We start from the raw sequence: 19,337 nt of genomic DNA, 5'->3' as shown, positions 1-19,337 counted from the left end.
AGGACTGTGACAGCATGAAGAGAGGGGCCTTGGCTGGATGTAGTGGGACTTCACACCTGTGTACAGGTCTTTCCAGTGCGTAGAGGGCTGTGGACAAGGAGAATCTGGCATGCCACTATTACCTTTGGAGCACTGTACCATTGGGTCCATGAGGCAATTGCTATCTTATCTGTTATTTAAAGCTTATGTTATTTTTCCTCAGTATTGGGGTTTCCTTATGAATTTTAGAAGCTTGGTTTCTTTTTTCTGGACTGTACCAGAATGTTTGAAATTAATCTCCCTATGCAAGATGTATTTTGGTTCTGTATTTAAAAGGAGTATGTTCTCTCTTTTTCACTCTATTGTTGGGGGGGTGGGGGAATTCGATGTGGTGTGAATTGATTGATTTTCCTCTCTGGTAAATAGTTTAATACAAAGCTGCTCAGCTGTTCAGAGTTAAACCTAAAGCCCCACTGATAAAAATGATTCCATATGTGCTGAAGTTTTCACACAAGTACCTGGCTGAGGTTCCTGAGTTGCTGATCAGCATAGGTCTCCTGAATCATCAGGGGCCTTGTGCAAGAGATCTAGGATATCTGAAGCTCAAGACCTGAAAAAGAATACTTTTGAAGTGCAGCATACTCTAAGAGTGTATAATCTCATTTTATGGTTTGCTGTATTACATGCTTGTTTATAGAATTGCCCTTCTGTTGTAAATGTGTAGCAGGTAGTTTAAAACCTATTCGGACATAAAAGAGAAGGGGAAAGAAAAAAGATTTCCATGTGGTTTGCTTTTTGCAAAATTGTTATGTTGGTCATTGGTCCCATCTTAATTGCCTTGTACTTGCAGCTGCTTAGTAATAGATAACCTGTGGGAAAGGCAGAGGGATTCTGCTCCAGCTGAAGTTGGTGTTGTGTTTTCTCTTTACCTCACTCCAGATGCTTGTTATTGGTGTTTGTAGTGTTGGTGCAAAGGCTAGATCAGTACATATCCAAAGCAAACTGTGGCCTTGATCCTTTAGTCCTTGGTCACACACTGTGCCCCTGAAGATTACATAGTTCAAGTCTCTTCAAGGGTTGACTTGGAGAGAAAATGTAGGTATGTTTGTTTTTGGAGAAACCTCTAGTAAACAGTGTGTGGAGTGTGCTTTTTGACCAGGATAGTCTCCTTTTTCTGCAGATGTAGTCAATACAGCAAAATCTGACTTGGTTTTGCTTTTCCTGTGCCAGTAAAGATACTTCTTCTGTTTAGGGGGGAAGAAGAGTTGGACTTGATGTTTGATACTGCACAAGGGGAGCTAAGGATCAACATTAGCCCAAGCTGAGGAAATCTAGACTGTCACAGATGAGGGGTGTGGGTTGGATAGATCATTGAGGATCTGCTTCATTATGGCTAAAAATACCATGTCCCAAAATAATATGCACTGGTTGGGTGCTATGTCTAGACACTGACTTCAGTCACCTGTAAGAATTTTTGGAGGAAAGGGGTACATCCATTAATCAACTTTCAAATCCTGCCCTCCCATGCTGCTCATGCAGCATGGGATATCTCAAAGCACTCTTAAAGATCTCAAAACCAAGCAAAAAACAAAACACACAAAAAAAAATCCAAACAAAAAAACCTGGACTGGTTTAAACTAGATACTCTCAGGTTTCATGGGAGTATCTTTGAAGAGCTTACTGTGCCTGTAGAGTGGTTGGATCTCTGGTAGTGCTGAGACCAATTTGGGGTGTGCTTTCAGAAGACCTTAGTGATATGAGGTTCTGCTTTCCATTTTGGGGTGTGGGTTGTTTTTTAAATTTATTTTTCTTAGTCAATTGAGGGGCCAGACACTGTCCTCACATTTTATGACTGTGTTGGGTAGAACTGTGATCACAGTTTGGAAGTCTAAGATGCTTTGTGGTGACGTACCCTTGCGCTTCTGTCATAAGGCATACCCACATAAACTACTTTTATATTTCACCTACAGCCTGCACCCTCAGCAGGAGTTTATCACTTTAATTGCTCTAGAGCTGTTAAAGCCCATAATTCTTGTTTGTAGGAAAGCCCTAAATTCCATCACCAAATCAATGGGACATTGGGCTCTGAGTGCCTACGGCAAAGTCTGTTTGAGGCCCTCATTTGGACGTCCTGTGTTTAACTCAGGTCATTGTGCCAAGCATTTCCTGCTGGTTGGCTTCGAAATGCTCAGTTGATAAGACACATTCAGCCTTAGGCCATTCAGGAGGTCTGCATGCAGTGTGCACGGAGTTCATGCTGATAACCTGTGTGAGTGAAATGCTTTCTGGTTTGGATATTGTTATATTCACAAGGATGAGATTTTTTTTCTAGGACAGCAAAGTTAAACTTTGCAGCCCATAAGTGGAATAAGTAACACCAAGAAAGGTTCTGTGTGCTTGTAGATGCTTTCTTCCCCCCTGCCCCAGCCTGACTGGTGTTTAGGAAATGCACTCCATGCTCCTGGCTCACACAACAGTCGTCTTGGCACTCTGTGGTATAGTTTTGACAAACACCTAAATGACTTCTGACCTTTGGTTTGTAAATCACTTAGGTGCATCTTGCAAGTGGTCTCCCTGCTTGCTTTCACGTAGGCTTAAGCAGGTTATTAGTGACCATGCTTTGGGAAACATTATCAACCCAGAACAACCTGGCTTTGTTTATTAAAATTTCTCCTGCAAAGATGACATTTTCTGAGCTCTAGTCTCATGTCTGGACAGAGCAGGCTACGCTCTCTTATTAGAGGTGATGTAAATACCAGTCACCCTCACAAACATATGGGAACTATTGAAATCCCTTCTGCGTACAAATCATTAATTGGCAATGATGTTCTGAATTCATCATCTTGTCAGCAGGGTTCCTGTTTGAAGAAGGCTGAGCAATTTCTTTTGCTGGAGACACTGAGGTTGTAAATGTGACATGGTCTGATCTCCTTATGTAATGTGCTTGCTCTCTCAATTAATATAGGCAGCTAGGTAGTAGTTACTGTAAAGAACCCAAACTACTTGGATTTTTACACCTTCTTTGGCAACATGACCCATTTATCAGCAACTTCTATGGGACAGCTAGAGGTAAATTGTGACTGTTTTGGGACATGTTTATAAAGGACCAGTGTTAAGGTTCATTATTCACAAGAATAAATTCCTGTGCTAGTTAATGAGAGAAATGAAAGCAGTTGCTCTGTGAATTTCTACCGTGGTTTCCAGAGTGGTGCTTGGGTGCCACTGAAGGACCGATGGTTATTGGCTTTGCCTCTGCTCAGCCTGTGCTGTCTGAATGGGTCCTTATGGAAATGTTCCCAAGCATTTTCACAAGCTGGAAAATGCCCAGTTTCAAGTCTGTTTGGCCAATTTTAAGTCTCCTAATGGTGGTCTCCTTAGCAGGCACTACTAACCAAAGTTGAGGGCCAGATCCTAAAATGCTGTAAAACTTGATGTAGCACCACTAAAGTCTCTGTCTTTACCCATTTAAGGGTTTGGCCAAACAATTTCTTATCTGCCCTCGTCTATGCTTTCCTTCTTCCTGCACTGGGTGTAGGTGAGTTTTATTGTAACTTAGATTTTAGTTGCTTACTATATACAGCAGGGCTCACCATTGGGGTTTGAATAGGAAATGAATAAAGTCACTGTGAAAAGGGCACCTTCTGGCACTTCTCTTTGTATTCATCCTCACCTTCAGCCCAGTATGTTCTCAGTGAGAAGCAAGAAGTGCTTATTTTTATGCCTTTAAAGGCTTTGGAGCTCATGCTACTGGAAGGGAGGGGATGTTGACATGAGACCCAAATACACTTGCAGTGGTGAAGTCCTGCTAGTGACTGGGGGACTGCAGAGTGGTAACTGCGGATGTAATTGATTTGCAGAGCCTGATATTTTTTCAGCTGCTCTTAGAGCTGAATCACAAATTAATTAAATATTTGAGGGGGGAAAAGAAAAAAAAAAAGAAAAACTGCACTGAATGAGAGCCAAGCTGAAAAGATGAGTAATGAGTTCAGGAGGTTGCAAGGTTCTCCTTTTCAAGAATTGGTGATGCTGCTACTTGAAGAGACATCAAAAGAAGTACAGCCAGTTTTAGCCAGCTACAAGGTATGGTCAAGATTACAGATGTTAGAGGTGGACAAAATAATGGAGGAAAACTCAGTGAAATCTCTCTTCATCCTTGCTGCCTTCTGAGGAAGAACTTTGAAACCGAGGGCTGGAGGGAGGATGGGTTGGGGTATGGTTTTCTGATTTTAGAAAGGAATTGCTGCCAGAGGAAATACTGGATATTTTTTTTATAAAACAACTCTAGAATGTTCAAGCCCTTCTGCTTTCTTAAATATTGATGTTTGTTTGATTATTCTTCCCTTAGTCAACTTTGAACATACCTCAATTCATTTACAAAACAGTATTTGGTTTTGCTGATTGTTCATTACTTGTGTTGTGATTCAGCTGAGCTCTTGCCAAGAGAAACGAAGATTTCTTACAGAAAACAAAGGCTGCAGAAAAAAACTCATGTTGGCAGGTCTTATTCTGGATATAATTAAAACTAATTGACATAGGTAGTTAGCTTACGTAGATCAGAAGTTTACCTGCCTAATCAGTTCTTGGGTGATTTTGTTGCTGGCTGATTGGGGGGCAAAGCAGAATTACTCATCTTCCTCCGAGAGTGGTGCAATCAGTGCAGATGTTTGAAGGCACTTTCCCAGAGTGGTGATTGCCCCCCTGTTGATCAGCTATTGGAAGGATATTTGGAAGCAGTTGTTTTTTTGCAGCTGTGCAGGGGCAGGCAGGCAGAGGTAGTGACCCTTGGCTGGTGGGTAGCGGAAGGCACTGTCTGTGGAGGGTTGGGAGGCGACTGAGGGCTTGCAAAGGTGGTGATGGCAGAGCCATGCTTGATGACTGTTGTGTTTCTGTGTCTGCACATCAGCTATCCGAGAGGCCTGACTTGTGAATGAAACACATAGCTGATACCACAGTAAAAAAAAAAAAAACCCAACTGTATTTTTAACAAATTCACTGTGTGTGGCTTCCTCAGGTGATGCAGTGCTGCAAGCTCAGCCTTTGCTTTCCCTGTTCCCCTTATTTCTAGGAAATGGAAATGTGCTGCTGCACAGGTAACCTTATTTTGGAGCTTGGGCTTTTGCTCTGAAGCAGCCAGTATTTTTGTTTTTGCATCTGATGTAGGCGCAGGAGGGGGGAAACTTTTCTTCAACCTCCTCCACAACTTGCTTGTGTGCCTCTCTGCCTCAGGTTGGCTGAATTCTTGCTCTAAAGTCCTTGTTACAGATGCTAGAAAGAGTGTACTGCTAAATCTTGCCTGACTTGTGGGAGACTTCCCAGGTGGGACTCAGGTGAATAAGGCAAGTGTGCTTTTACCCTTGTGGTGGAGTGGAAAGCAAGCAAAGTCCAGGGATTAAAAAAACCAAACAAACCTCTTTTTAATTGTTCTACTGGGAGGTGATTACATGGCAAGAAAAACATTGATGGAAATATTCAGTATATGGAGAATACTGAATTTGGAAATATGTTTGGCCCTCCAGGGAGTTCTTTGCCCATCATTCATACTTCTTGTGCATTTTTCTGATTAAAACCAAATTGGCTGGGAGTATAGCATGGTAGGTGTTTATATAATTATGAGCTGAAGTGCCTAGTTAATTTTAATTAGGCACAAAACCAACCAGTGTCAGAATAGCTGAATTTTTGGCTGCACAGTGTGTATTATCTTTTCAAATGTAAAGAAAATGACTTGAATGCCACAATTCAGCAAAAGGCAGTTGTCACTGGAGGGGGAATAAGTTTTATTCTGTAGAGAGGTGCATGCATGTATATATTTTGGTGTTTTGTTCTGCAGCTGAACTAATTATCAAGAGCAGGGAAATGTTTTCCACAGATCAAAACTGTGTTGCAACAGGATTGATTAAATATTACTCTGTTCTTTGTTTTATTTTGCATGTGTATTTGTCCTCATTATAGGAGGCATGGTATCTGTGTGTGTGCAATATATCGTGCTTTGCTAATGAGTTGTAACCTTCTGTGCTACCTTGTATGCTTGTAACCCTGATGACTCTGAAGATCTTTCCTCATTCTGCAGCAATGCTTTTAGGCCATTACTTTGACCAACTTAACCTTACTGTTCTTTGCAGCGTGGCTGCTGTGCAGTCACCTTCCAGAAGGACAGTTAAGAAGTACTTTATTCCCCCCCAACCCCCCGCCAAAAAGTGTAGATTGAGCAATGCAAATAAAGTCGGGTTTGGAAATGGCTCCAAAAGTGTAAACTGTGAAGGTCATAGAATCACAGAATCGTTTAGGTTCAAAAACACCTTTAAGATCATCCAGTCCAACCATTAACCTAACATTACCAAGTCCACCACTAAACCAATTAAGGGTAGAGTAGCAATTTTATGTTTCCTGGCTTGGTGGCTGGATTATTTTTAATGAAAGTAAAAACTAGGAATCATTAAGGTTGGAAAGGACCTCTTAGATCATAATTCCAATCATCAACCCAACACCACCATGCCCACTAAATCATGTCCCAAAGTGCCATGTCTACCTGTTTTTTGAACACTTCCAGGGATGTTGACTCCACCACCTCTCTGAGCAGCCTGTTCCAATGCTTGACTACCCTTTCCGTGAAGAAATGTTTCCTAATATCCAATCTAAACCTCCTCTGGTGCAGCTTGAGCCCATTTCCTCTTGTCTTATCGCTAACTACTTGGGAGAAGCCATGTTTGCTTCTTAGCCATAAGATATTTTGGGGTAGATCTTAGGGTATGCTTTTTAGTCTGATCCTAGATAACTAACTTGAATACTGACTTTGGTTTTAGCATTCTTCAGTGTAGGGTATACATTGGTAGCTAGGGAATGTCTTAAATTATGAGATAGGAGAGGTATTGCAGGAGAAAAGGAGTGTTAGCCATGGTGCTGTTACATTCCTTTGATTGCCACCTTTGACTTTGAATTGCTTGGAAACAGCTTTCTTGTTAATTGTTTCTAAAAACCACAATTAATGACTCTGGAGAAATGCTAAGGATAAAGTACATGAATGCTGGTTGGCAATGCAGTGAATTTAATTGCCTTGATTTAAGATATTGCTGTCTCAGCTGCCCACTCTGTCCCATTGCTGAAAGCTGCTGCTGGCTCTGCAGAACTGGATAGTCTGCCCATGAACTGACGTGCCCAATGGAGGCCTAGTCTTGATGACCTGGTCTGGTAGCAAATAAGGCATGGGCCCTATCCCTGGATGGTGATCTGTAGCAAGAGGGTGGCTGCAACCTCTCGAACTGCCAAGGGTCTGCCAGAGCTCATTTGTCAGAAGCTTGATTCTACCTAATTTATATGGGGTAATAAAATTAAGTTGTACTGTTGTGTTTTGTTCATAATTCAGGTTTACAGTTTTGTGTTTCTCATTTAGAAACACTTAGCAGTAGTTAATGATGTGTTAACATTTCAATAATAAGCTTTTCTCTGCATGCTTTACATCTTGACCATTTTAACTTGCTTTGGGTTAACATTGAAGTTGAAATCCAGGCTCCACAGAAGGAGGCTACAATTGTGCCTTGTATGAACAGATTCGCAGCTTACTCTTTATTTCATTTCTCTAGCTGGATAAACTTGTATTGCGTATAAGGTAAGTGTTCAGCAGACTGCAATAAGAGCAAAGACACTGCAACACAGATGTCTGCAGAAAGAGGTGAATCTGTTCTTCATGTAAACAGAGATGCCCATTTATTTTGCTGGAATTTTCCTTATTTTCTATCACTGAAGAAGTTAATCTAGTATAGAGATGATGGTATCCACAAACAACATATGGTTAAGGTTGTATTGAGCATGGTACTGATGCGCTTCCATTTTTTATTTCCCTCAGGGTGTCTATGAGGTTGTTAATGCTGGAATGAACTCGAAGAGTGGGCTAGGTGTTATATAAACCCCAAACTATATACCCAAAACAAATGAAGGAAAAAAGACAAAAGAGACAATGCCAGGTTTGTGGGTGTCCCTTATTACTTCCATATACCTCTTATATTTATAAATTTATGTCCTCAAAAAAACAGCTGAAGTTTGAAGAATTGGGATTTAAGATGACAAATTTCTTCTCACTGTAAATGACAGTCAATCAAGTTAAGGCCAAGGAAATTCCTGTGTGCTGCACTACCCCCCCCCCCCCCCCCCCCCCCCTCCAAAAAGAAAACCAAACCCACAACCAAGCTTTAAGAGCTGCAACTCAGTGGCATTATCAGGACAAATCATAGAATCATTTAGGTTGGAAAAGACCTTTAAGATTATCCAGTCCAACCATTAACCTAACATTACCATGTCCACCACTAAACCAATTAAGGGTAGAATAGCAATTTTGTGTTTCCTGGCTTAGTGGCTGGATTATTTTTAATGAAAGTAAAAACTAGGAATCATTAAGATTGGAAAGGATCTCTAAGATCATCATTCCAACCATCAATCCAACGCCACTATGCCCACTCAACCATGTCCCAGATTGCCACATCTACCTGTTTTTTGAACACTTCCAGGGATGTTGACTCCACCACCTCTCTGAGCAGCCTGTTCCAATGCTTGACTACTCTTTCCATGAAGAAATGTTTCCTAATATCCAATCTAAACCTCCTCTGGTGCAGCTTGAGCCCATTTCCTCTAGTCCTATCCTAAATCCACTGACTGGGGAGTGAAACAAGGCTGTCCCTGCCTGCATGCCTCCCTGTGCTGCCTGAGGTTATGTTCCTGGAAGCAGGGTGGGTTGGGAGAGGATACGTATCAGCAGAACATCTTCATCTGCATCTTCAGCCTGATATCCTTGCACAGCCCACTGGGGTGGTGATGGTGGTGGGCTCAGCTCCCATGGCAGGTCTGCCTGGCCAGCATGGCAGAGCAGGCAGCACCAGCTTGGGACGTCACCCATTCTTGGGGTGAGACTTGGTGGTGTATCCTGAGTCAAGTCCTCATGGTAGCCTTTGAGTGACTTATGAGCAGCTTTCCTGGCATTTCAGATGTGATTCTTTCAGTGTGAGGAAATAAATAGTTAGTACAGACTATTAAAAACATTTCCAGGTCATACAAAGGGCTTTTCTCTGTTGGATCTTGAAGGATCTACTTCATGAAGGAGGTCAGAGTCACTGTTCCCTGTTTAACAATGACAGCCTTGGGCCAGAGGCTGAGTTGTTCAGTGCCAGTCAGAGGCTAGAGCCTCAACCAGGCCTCTGGATGTCAATGCTGTACTTGATCCCATGTGCTCTTTTTATGGTCATAGACTAACCTAAAACCCTTGTAAGATCATTCATCTCTGGGTGGATTCATTGGGAAGTAACAACAAACTTACCATTTCTCTAGAGCCGGAATTTGAACAGAAGTTGTCTTTGCAAAAGTCTTGCTTTTGTACCTCAGTTAGATGCTTTCCTTCAAAAAAAAGTTTGGCCTGGAGGTACATTTTCTGAGCAGGACTCTCATATCAACTGGAGCCTCTGCCCAGTGTGGAAGCTGTGCTGAGGAGTCCATCTCTGCCTGAAGGTCCCTTTTGCTGCAAAAGCCTCAGTGTTATTGAGTACCAGACTCTCTGCATATAGATAAAAAAAGCATCCCCTGCCCCAGCAGACTCTCCAGTCCCTCTGCATGTGTGTGACTAGTATTACTTGAATAAAGTGAGCCTGCTTAGGGACCCAACATGATCTTTACTGAACTCTGGAGTCGCAGTTACCATCCACTGAGTGAAATGGCTGCCTCCTGCGTGGTCATAAGGGTTGTTCTGCTACAGTACTAATTCCCCAAATAATGCATTAGAGGTCTTACACTGAGCTGGACAGTCAGCCATCCCATTGCAATGGTGACAGAGGTCACAGCGTTGCCTTCGAAAGCTGCCTGGAAAGGAAGCTTTTTAATTACTGCAGAGCCAAAGGAAAAGCTGCTCCCTACGAGCTAATTTGGTAATCTGCGGAAGCAGCCTGTGGGTTGCAGCTTCCCAGCTCTGAGCTGCTTTGCAGATAGCCTGGAACCCAGGCAGTGACAGAGCCAGGACCATGGGCTTCATTACTGCTGGGGCTCTGCGTGTTTGAGAAGCACCAGTGATGATGGGATCTTGGGACGGGAGCCAGTGTTTTATTAGTATAAATCCAAGGCAATTGAGCATGTTAATTACTGGAGGAAACCCACAGCAGGGAGGACAGGGTTCATGATGATGGGGAGGTGCCATGGTTGATTGCCAAGGTCCACGTGTGCCCTGTGACTGTGCTGGTGGGATTTCCTGCATTGCAATGGTTGACTTGGAGCAGATTATTATCTCTCCAGGAAGAAACCTCTAGAGCAATGTGTCTGCAGAGGGAATTTGAGGTAAAAATAGCTAAAGGCTCACAGAGTACCATGGCAAAACCAGTCATGGGATCCTCCAGTAGCAAGTCGGATGTTGCTTAGGGCTTTTGCATGCATATGAGTGTGCTGGTAAGGGGCAGGCATAGATGATGGGATTTCACTCTTCTGGTCCTACCTGATTTTGGGGCTGGTTTTTGCTCAAGTGCTTGATGCTCTTTCAATGCCATAGCAGGTGATCAGCAAGAGACTCATCCTAGAAGTGAAATGCAGGGAAATGGCTACAAACCTCTGCAGAAAAAGGCAGGTGTCTGCCTTGCAAAATAATCTTTTCCCCTCTGCCTACCCAAAGTCCTCAGTCAGGCTCAGATAAAAGCTTTTCTCCCCTTCCTGTGCACAAGGCTGGCCCATATTATTTATTTATTTGTAAAGCCTTTTTTTTTTTTTTTAGAAGAGCTTTTACATTATTTTTCTTTGCTCTCACAGTTCAAGCATGATTTAATATGTCAAAACTAGTTTGCTTAGCTGGCCTTGATTGTCTTGCATACTTCCACTAAAACAGGGCAGTCATCCTTCCAGGCATGCTGCTGTCCAGACAAACGAAGTATCACAGCAGCTAGGACTTGCTCTGGTGTTGTGACAGCAGTAGCATTCTCTGACAAAGCTGATAGTGGGGAATTTAGATGGGGGTGATGCCACAGACATGGCTTGGGTCAGAGCAGTGTGGGCCCACACAGACAGATGCAGGGAGAAGCTTATGCTCGAGAGACATAATTGATCATTCATGTGCAAAGGCATATTGGTTCAGGTTGAGAGTCTAGCTAGTACCAGAGAGAGAAAAAACTGTCCTGTTGGTGCCTGCACTACCGAGCCTGGCAGAAACAGCACTTGGAGCCCTTGCTATGGGATAGTGCTGCCAGACTAATACATCTGGGTGCAGGTTTCCTGGCAGAAGTGAGTTGCAATGTGGTCTTGTGCTCTCTGTAGTGAATGGGGATTTTATCATTGATTTTGGTGGGAGGGAGATGATAATCCTTTACAATATATTCTTATAATCCTTTATAATATATTCTTAACAACTAAATGATTTCCTGGCCTACATCTTTATTAAGTGTTGCGCTGACTGCCAGCAGAGCACAGCCTATAGGATAGAAATTTAGTTCATAATTGATGTAACTCAGATCAGACCTGTTTCTCAGGAAATGGTCTGGTCCTGACCTCCTGCAAACCTCCCAAATATCAGAGAGTTTCTGGCTCTTTGTGGTTGTCTTTCTCATCTCATGCAGGGGAACACAGCCTAAAGTTCATTGATGTGTTTCTGCTCAGTGCTCTGTTGAAAAGAGTGGGGAAGAAGTTTTGAGTCACTCCTCACTCTTATTACAGTTTAAAATGGGATGTCATCCCTTCAAGGCTGCTTGCAGGACTTAGTGCATCATAGGAAGCCTTTCCTAAGCTGTTGCTGTGGTGCTGTGTGCTCAACTGACTTGCTCTGCACTTGGCATCCTCATCGTTGATGTCTTTGGGCTCTTGCCTCCTGGGTGCGTTGGTAACACAATACTCAGAAGTTAAGTTAGACATCTCCTGATGTTTTTTTGCTAGTGTGCTATATGGGGTTTTCACTGGGTGTGTGGGTTGGCTGCCAGCTGGAAATCTGGTGCTTGGGGACAAGTGAAATGATTGTATGAGCGTTACTGATTGAGTTCTGACTGTGGCCAATGGCATTGACAAGACCTGTGTTATCCTGATGGTGAAGGTGGTGAGTCACGCACCGGCTCTGAAATGTAGTGTGTGTTAAGTGCACTGGTAGAGGGGGGCGCAGTGCCTCCTGCCAGACCCTGCCCTTTGAAAATTTTCTAGGATACCATTTGGTTTGGTGGCCTCCTAGGAGTTCCCAGGGCAGAAGGGTGCTTGGAGAGAGCCAAAAAGTCTGCTCCCCCCCTACCCCCAACATAAGACTATGGTAGATCAGATGGTGGTATATAAAACAGTTGGCCAGTGTTATCTGAAAACTTGATCCCATGACTGTAAACTTAGTTGAATGTATGCTCTTACAAAATGCATTTATCAAGATGCCTTTGCATCATGCCTTCTGTGTCTTTGGTCATGCCTGTATGTGCAACTAGTTTGCCACACTTTGTGTGTGCTGTGCACATGACTAAGAACACAGCACTTCTAATGCAGCATGTGTGTTTAATATCATGTGTAGCTTTGGGCTAACAGGAAAACTAGTATTTTACAAGAAAAGCAAGACCAGCCCAAACTAGAGTCAGTGTTTTTAGGTGGAGGCATTTGCTTTTAGGTTGGACACATAAAAGCATTAGCTTAAAGTTTCAGCATTCATTTTCAGTGAGCTTGTTGTAAGCAATTTGCCACTCTGGTGAGAAACCAAGGCTGTGCAACAGTCATGCTGCAGTTGTGTCCTTAGGACATTTGAGTCTGCAGAGGCATTGTGGGATTTAGTTGGAGGCACGTTGTCACTGCCTGAGTGCTGCTGGCAGATGGGTGAGGGCCTGTGGAAAGCCAAGCTAGACCATTTCTGGTTGTGGAGTCCCCTTCTGTATTTTGCATTGTATATGTGCATGCAAACAGCGTGGGCTGTGAATACAGAGAAACAAAAATATTCTCCCTGAAAGTTTATTGAGCAAAGGCTTCTGGTTTAACAAATTCATATTTCACATGTTCCAAAGACTGATTTCCAGATGCCATTGGGAAAAGTGTCGGGCCACATTCAAATTAGCCTTATTGTTCCATAATATCTTACCAGAGTACAAGGTTAATTAGTACCATAGGCAATATGCATTATTCATCACGGCAATCAGGCTTTTCTTCTGTTGGGCTGTTGTATGCTGCAAATGGTTTCCCTTCCAATAACAAATCCTTGATATATTATTTCCATTTTTAATCCTGCCAAATCATATTTGTGATACGTAAATTATGTGGGCACTCTGATGCTGATGGAAAACATTTCAGGTGTCAGAAGGGTGATAATTTTAATGTTTAACTCCTGGCTTGCTTGGGCATAGACCTCCAGGAGCATGGGAGATAGAAGATGACTTTATTAATGCCAATCTTCAATCTGACCCAAACTGGGGATAGCACTAGAGACATCAGTTAGTGCTGTGCTTTACATCAGTAGTGTTTTCAATGCTAATTATCAGCAGTATCTCATCGCAGGTGTTAAGTGCTGAAGTCACGTTGTTGCTACGGCACTGTGGCTGCTTGCAGTATCCCAGCACAGATCTCAAGCATCTCCATTCCCACGCTGAGGGTTGCGGCTGGGGAAGGCTTTTTTCTAGCAAGGCTCCTTCAAGCAAAAGGGCTAAATGAGGTGCCCTTGGCTGCCTCCCAGTGCCAGGGTACCTGCCGTGCTCCAGGGTCCCACAAGGGGCTGCAGCTGCGAGCAGGGGAGATGCTGCCTGACTGGTTTGCACAAGGTCTAGTGAGTGGTGGCTTTCACTTGCAAAGACTGTTTGTGGCGCATAGGGTTTGGCCTGCCTTTCTCAGTTCAAGAAACCAGTGCTACCTTGTCCTCAGCTGGTAATGAGTCCACTAGAGAAGAGTCTTGTAGGAGGAATTACACAGTGCTGTGATTCATCTGATCCTTCCTTTCCCTAAAGGCAAGGCACTTTCAACCCTGGGATCCTGCTGTCTTCCTTGTCCACCATTCAGGAGGCTGAGTCACTATAATATCCTGAGATTATGGTGCTGCAGGTGCCTATAGCTTCCACAACACTTGGAAAACAGTGAGCTGCAGTGATCCCTCTCTGCCACAGTGTCTACTTAAAGAATAATACTAATCTGGAAGATCTTTTGGAGGTTTTTCACTGCTGCTTTCTAGCTCTGACATTTCACCGTGGCTGTCTTCTGGAGGAGTTGCCCAGCCTTCTGTCAGCTGCACACATGTATTAAGTTCGTAGATAGGTACTAGGAGGGAAAACTGAGACACAAAGGCTGGGTGACTTGCTGAAGATCCCATGAACCAATTTTGATGGAGTCAGGAGGCTCAGGCTTCCTGCTTCTGCCATCCTTGCTTTAAGATCATTAGCAATTCCTCTGATCTGTCTTGCTTTCCTGAAAAGGATTTAGGCATGGACTTGCTTTCTGACATAAGATGGTGAGCCTCCTTGCACAGCTGGGCATGCCTTGCGAAGTGATGCTGTACTGTCAGGGCCCAGGGGAGTGACTTGCACTGACATGGCTGGAAGATAAATATGGCAGAGTTTTACCTTAAATAGCCTGTGACAACAAATCCACTGTGCTATGCTAGCCGTGCTGAAGTGATGGTGAGGAATGCTTGAGATGCCTTTGTGTTCAAATCGGCAAGTAAATATTTTCCGGTAATCCTGACTCACTTCCCTTCTGCCCCTCTTGTTTTGTATGTGCATTGTTTTCCCCTCCTGAGTTTCCCTTTAGGAGGAACAGAGCACTCAGCTTAGGTGAATGCTTTGCTGCTTGCCTCCTCCTGGCTGGGACAGAGAGGAATTTCAAGGACACAATTTTTGCAGTCTAAAGCAGAACACAATGTTGGTTTTGTGTCAGATAATAGAAGATGAACACATGCTTTGAAAGTGAGTACCCTGGTGTGTCCGGGGCTTTCTGGGGCAGTTTGGAAACAGCTTCTCAGCAAGACCAGGCGGGTGGATAAATGCCCAAATTACATTTGTCTGTCAAACAACTGGCAAATGTCTTTGGCCCTTGATTTAGGTGCTGTTGTGACATAAACAAATGAGCAGTCACAGGAATGTAAAGAGGTGATGATGAGTATTATTGTTTTCCCCTGATCATTACCCACTGCTTTAAAACAAGTAGCTGAGATGCCTTTCAGGAGACCTCTGCTCTTGCATGAAACTGCGTTTGTAGGGTAATTTGGATTGCTTCAGGTTAAAACAGAAGGGTATACACACAATGTTTGTTTAAAAGTTGATTATAGCCAGCAGAATAATAAGTAAATTGTACCTAAAATATAATTATGTAAATCACCAGGAGTGGAATGGCTTTGTCAGCTTAGTCTTTAAGAGTCTCATCAATAACTTATGAGCTTCAGTACATGCACAGTGCTCGTATGCTACTTTGTTGCACATTGTTACGACATAAGGGAAAGGAATTTAATTTTTTTTAAGCATTCCTGGGCACAAAAAAAAAATCACAGCGATTGTTGGTGCGTAAATTTAGTGTTGTGTTGTAGATCAGTGTGGTTGAAAGTATTAATGAGAGAAAATCTTCTGCGGATGCTGCATCTATAGATCTCTGAAATAGCTCGTGGGGGCAAAGACTAGACTGTGTGGCTGATAAATAATAGAAGAGCTTCGCTCCCTCCCCTCCCTTTTCTTAGGTTTACATGACATGAAGGACTACTTGGAAAAAGTAGTGTAGTGTTCAGTCTCTACCGGAATATAACAAAAGCCATCATTGTTCCAGAGAAAAGTTATTTCTGTTATGTTTTGATTTTTGAAGTAGTTGGTCTGTAGGTCTGTTGAGTCTGAAGGGGACAAAACCCCACAACTGGCTGGCATCATAAGTGGAGAAAGAGTCATGAAATCAGAGGGTTTTCGGGGGGGGAAGCCCATAATTTTTCCCTTGGCCACATGGATGTAACCAGCAACTTGAGAACTGGTCTCTTTCAGATGTGCTTAAAAATACAAACAGTGCATATACCTGATGGCCCTGCCTGAGGAAGGGGAGGTCTGTCCCACTGAGCAGGTGCTTGGAAGATAGCTGGGGTTGGGGCACGGCCCACCAGGCAAGTTACTGACATGATGTTTGGCAGGCATCATGGGGACTCTGTGGTACCTTTTCCTGGTAATTTTATCCCATAAATATTTTATGTCTACTTATTAAAGGAGGGTGTGGTGCTGGCACTAGGTGGGACTGATCTGTAGTTTCCTGAAAATGACCCCATAAACTCAGGTTTACCCTCTTTTTTTTCGCTAGGTTGTGGAATCTGCTTTGATTTCTTTTTTTTCTGGTGGCAGCAGGAGATGAAAGTCTCCTAGATACTTAAAAAATCACCATGTTTAAAAAAGTTTTGAATTTTCATTTCTTGGAGAAAAGAATCAGGTCCTACTTGAAATGGCTAGTTTATGTTTTGTAAAAGGCAATTAAGGAAATGTATAATTTCCTGGGCTTTAAAACAGCAACAACATAATGCTAGTAGCACTAACATGTGGCTAACGTGGCCTTTCCAAAGCCATGGGATTTTTGCAACTGATGATGAAGAAAAAAGGGGTGAGCGGTCAGTCTGTTATGCTTCTTGTATACTTGCCTTTTTGGGGTGGAATTCCCAGGGCTTTTATCACAGGATCAAATATCTGTTGTATGTAGGTGATGTCATTATCCTTATTCTGGTGATGAGGAAGCAAAGCAAGGAAATTGCCAAAATCATATATCATTCAGTGGTAAATCAGGCTTCCCAGTCTTGCTAAACCACATATCCATGCAGATACAGTGACTGTTACTTCTTCACATTAGTAAGTGTAGGCATGTATCTACTATATTTTAGCTGATCTTAAGTGACTTGGTGTCCTGGCAATAGTTAGTTCCAGGGGTGTGATTTGTAGTTTACAGTTGAGGGTTTTTTCTTCTGTATACCTAGGTCAGGATTTCAACCGTAGTTTGGTCAAACACTTTACATTTTGTATTGCATGTTCTCACAGTCTACAGGATATTCTCAACTAGGTTAGGAAAGCTAGAGACAGGAGAACATCATCGATGCATGAGTACTTAATTTCTAATGTCTTAAGCTATGGGGGAAATGGGAGATACTTAACATGTTATAGAAATTCCACTACAAAGTACATGGTATTATTAAGCTACCTGTGTCTTCCCTTCTAGAAAAGGCTGGATTAAATATTTTGCTCTGTGCTGACTACTAAAAAGGATGATTTGCAGCCTTTTCTCTTTTGCTGAAGCACCAAATTCTAAATATGCGTTCCAATGTTTGCTTTAAAATAGCATGCCACCGTGGATGGTGTTTCTACATATTTAATTATCTCTTCAAAGGAGAGTGAAAGCGGATCAGTGCCTTACAAAGCAATATGTCTCTGTTTTGCATCCTGTGGCAACAGGATGAGATCTGTTCCTCTCAAGTAAAAATGAAAACGTAAAGCTCTTACTGTCTTCATGCAAAACTGGCAATCTACAGTTTAGACAAAACCCCTCAGACTTGCAGCTTCTGCAGTCAAAAGATTAGCAAGCCAAAACATACAAGTGCAAAGTTTCCAATAAACAATGATTAACTAGTGTGTAGAAATGAAGCCGCCTGTAAGCTTTCAGTCCCTTCAGTTGAACTGTTTTAAAATGTAATGCTATCAGGTTATTTCATTGTACACAGAAAGGCAAGGGAATAATAAAATATATGTGCTAGAATTCCCATGTGCGGGTGAGTTCCTTGAATTTATCAAGCTTGCTGGTGTGCCTGCAGAAATTTTCCCCAAAATGATGACTAGTTCTTTAATTACACTTAGATAGAGCCGTGTTGGTGGTGGTGTTTGAAACTACAGATTGAATTTAGTAATGTAAGTGTCATTAATCTGGTGAAATAAAAATGCCGAGTTTTTTAATAAGGTCTCAATTTAATGTTTTTAAATGCTCCGAAGAGATTTAATGCTAAACCGGCTGATATAAATCTGCTCGGCTCCTCTGTAATTGTCTCTCTCAAGCATGTACCTCTCTTCAAGGGAACTTGGCTCACACTAATTTCAAAGCTGTTTACTGCCTGCATGAATTTGATGGACTCTCACTTTTATTGTTAGAAGTTGTTAACATCAGAGGTGACCAGGAAACTGAAGTGGCAGAGTCTGTATATAGTATTAATTGTCCTATATTTTTTGTAGAGTACCACAGAAAAGCCCAGGTATTTCTGTTATGTTCTAGATGCCTAGAGCCTGTCTGAAAGTGTTTGCAGGTTTGCGTCTTACTGTCTTTTAAGCTTTACAGGTGAGTTTTTGGCCCCTGTTTTGGGGGACTTGTCTGTGTAGCGGACTGTGCCTTGCTTTTTGATCTTGTAAATGGAGGTGTATCAGTGCCACTACTTGATCTTGCTGGTTGCAAGGCATTGGGAGATGGAGCTTTGTAGCTGCATCAGCCTGGTGCATTGAGGTTTCACACAGTGCTAAATGGAGTAGAAATATGCCATTGCTTTCATGATTACATTTGTTTATTCCTAAATAAGCTCCAGTCTTTTTTCCTGTGGCATTTTGTTTTCCCCTTTATTTTCTTTAAGCCAAACATACTTTTCATAACAAATGGTCAAATTGGTATGTTTCAGATGAGGAAGGGAGAGCATTACTTGAGTTATGTTCTAATTTATATATATGAAACATGCTGGATTAGCATTCCTTCTTATGGAAATCTTGGTGGCTGCTTCATTAAGCTTATGTTCATTCAACTTCTGTGGACCTGTCATCATTTATACCGGTGCAAAGTGAGTCCAGATGAACTCCGTTCCATGTTTAGCTCCCTTGTATGGGAGGGCTGAGAAGACCTTCCCCCAGGGTCAGGATGGAGCTGCCTGCATGCCAGTGAGTGTATTTAGCCATCCTAATAGTAAATACTGGTTGAGAGGCAGCAGTATTCACAGGGGAGCTGAATCACTGCAGTTGCTTCAGAGCAACAAAGAGCGGAAACTGTACCAGCTTTGAAGATGAATCGGTGCTGCGGTGATTAAAAAGATATACATTTCCTATGTTCCACGTAGGAGCTGGCATTGTTTTCCCTGGGGATTTTTGTCAGTCTGTAAATAAGATGTGGACGGTTCCCTTGGGGAGCAGCTTAAGGTCTGAGAACATTGTTTGCCATCAGATACTCCTCATTAGGTGGCGGCTGGCATAGGGGAAGGCGGATAGGGTGCTGAGCTTTGGCACTTTTCCTCTCCCTGGCTGACTCACTCCTTCCCTTTTCAGGGCTTGGTGTCCCACTGTCTAGCTGAGATGAGGGAATATCTGTGGATCAGCCTCCCCAGGCATTTGTGGGGGTGGAGGGGAGGAGCTTTATTGGGGACTCGATGCTGTGTGAAGTTAGAGAAGTCCAAATAAAATACCATGTCTCTTGGCATGGGGCAGGGAGCCTGTGTATTCGCA

At 42.8% G+C, this 19,337-nt stretch overlaps 1 protein-coding gene across 5 annotated transcripts in view; it reads left to right on the top strand.

Moving 5' to 3' along the window:
* Positions 1-19,337, top strand: part of EPHA5 (EPH receptor A5) — a 186,592-nt gene that overhangs the window by 29,011 nt on the left and 138,244 nt on the right. The window lies entirely within an intron of this gene.

The sequence above is a fragment of the Pelecanus crispus genome, chromosome 4 (genome assembly GCF_030463565.1).
Source record: "Pelecanus crispus isolate bPelCri1 chromosome 4, bPelCri1.pri, whole genome shotgun sequence".
Taxonomy (NCBI): domain Eukaryota; kingdom Metazoa; phylum Chordata; class Aves; order Pelecaniformes; family Pelecanidae; genus Pelecanus; species Pelecanus crispus.
The sequence above is the reverse complement of the archived record's forward strand: the minus strand, read 5'-3'. Positions and strand labels throughout refer to the sequence as shown.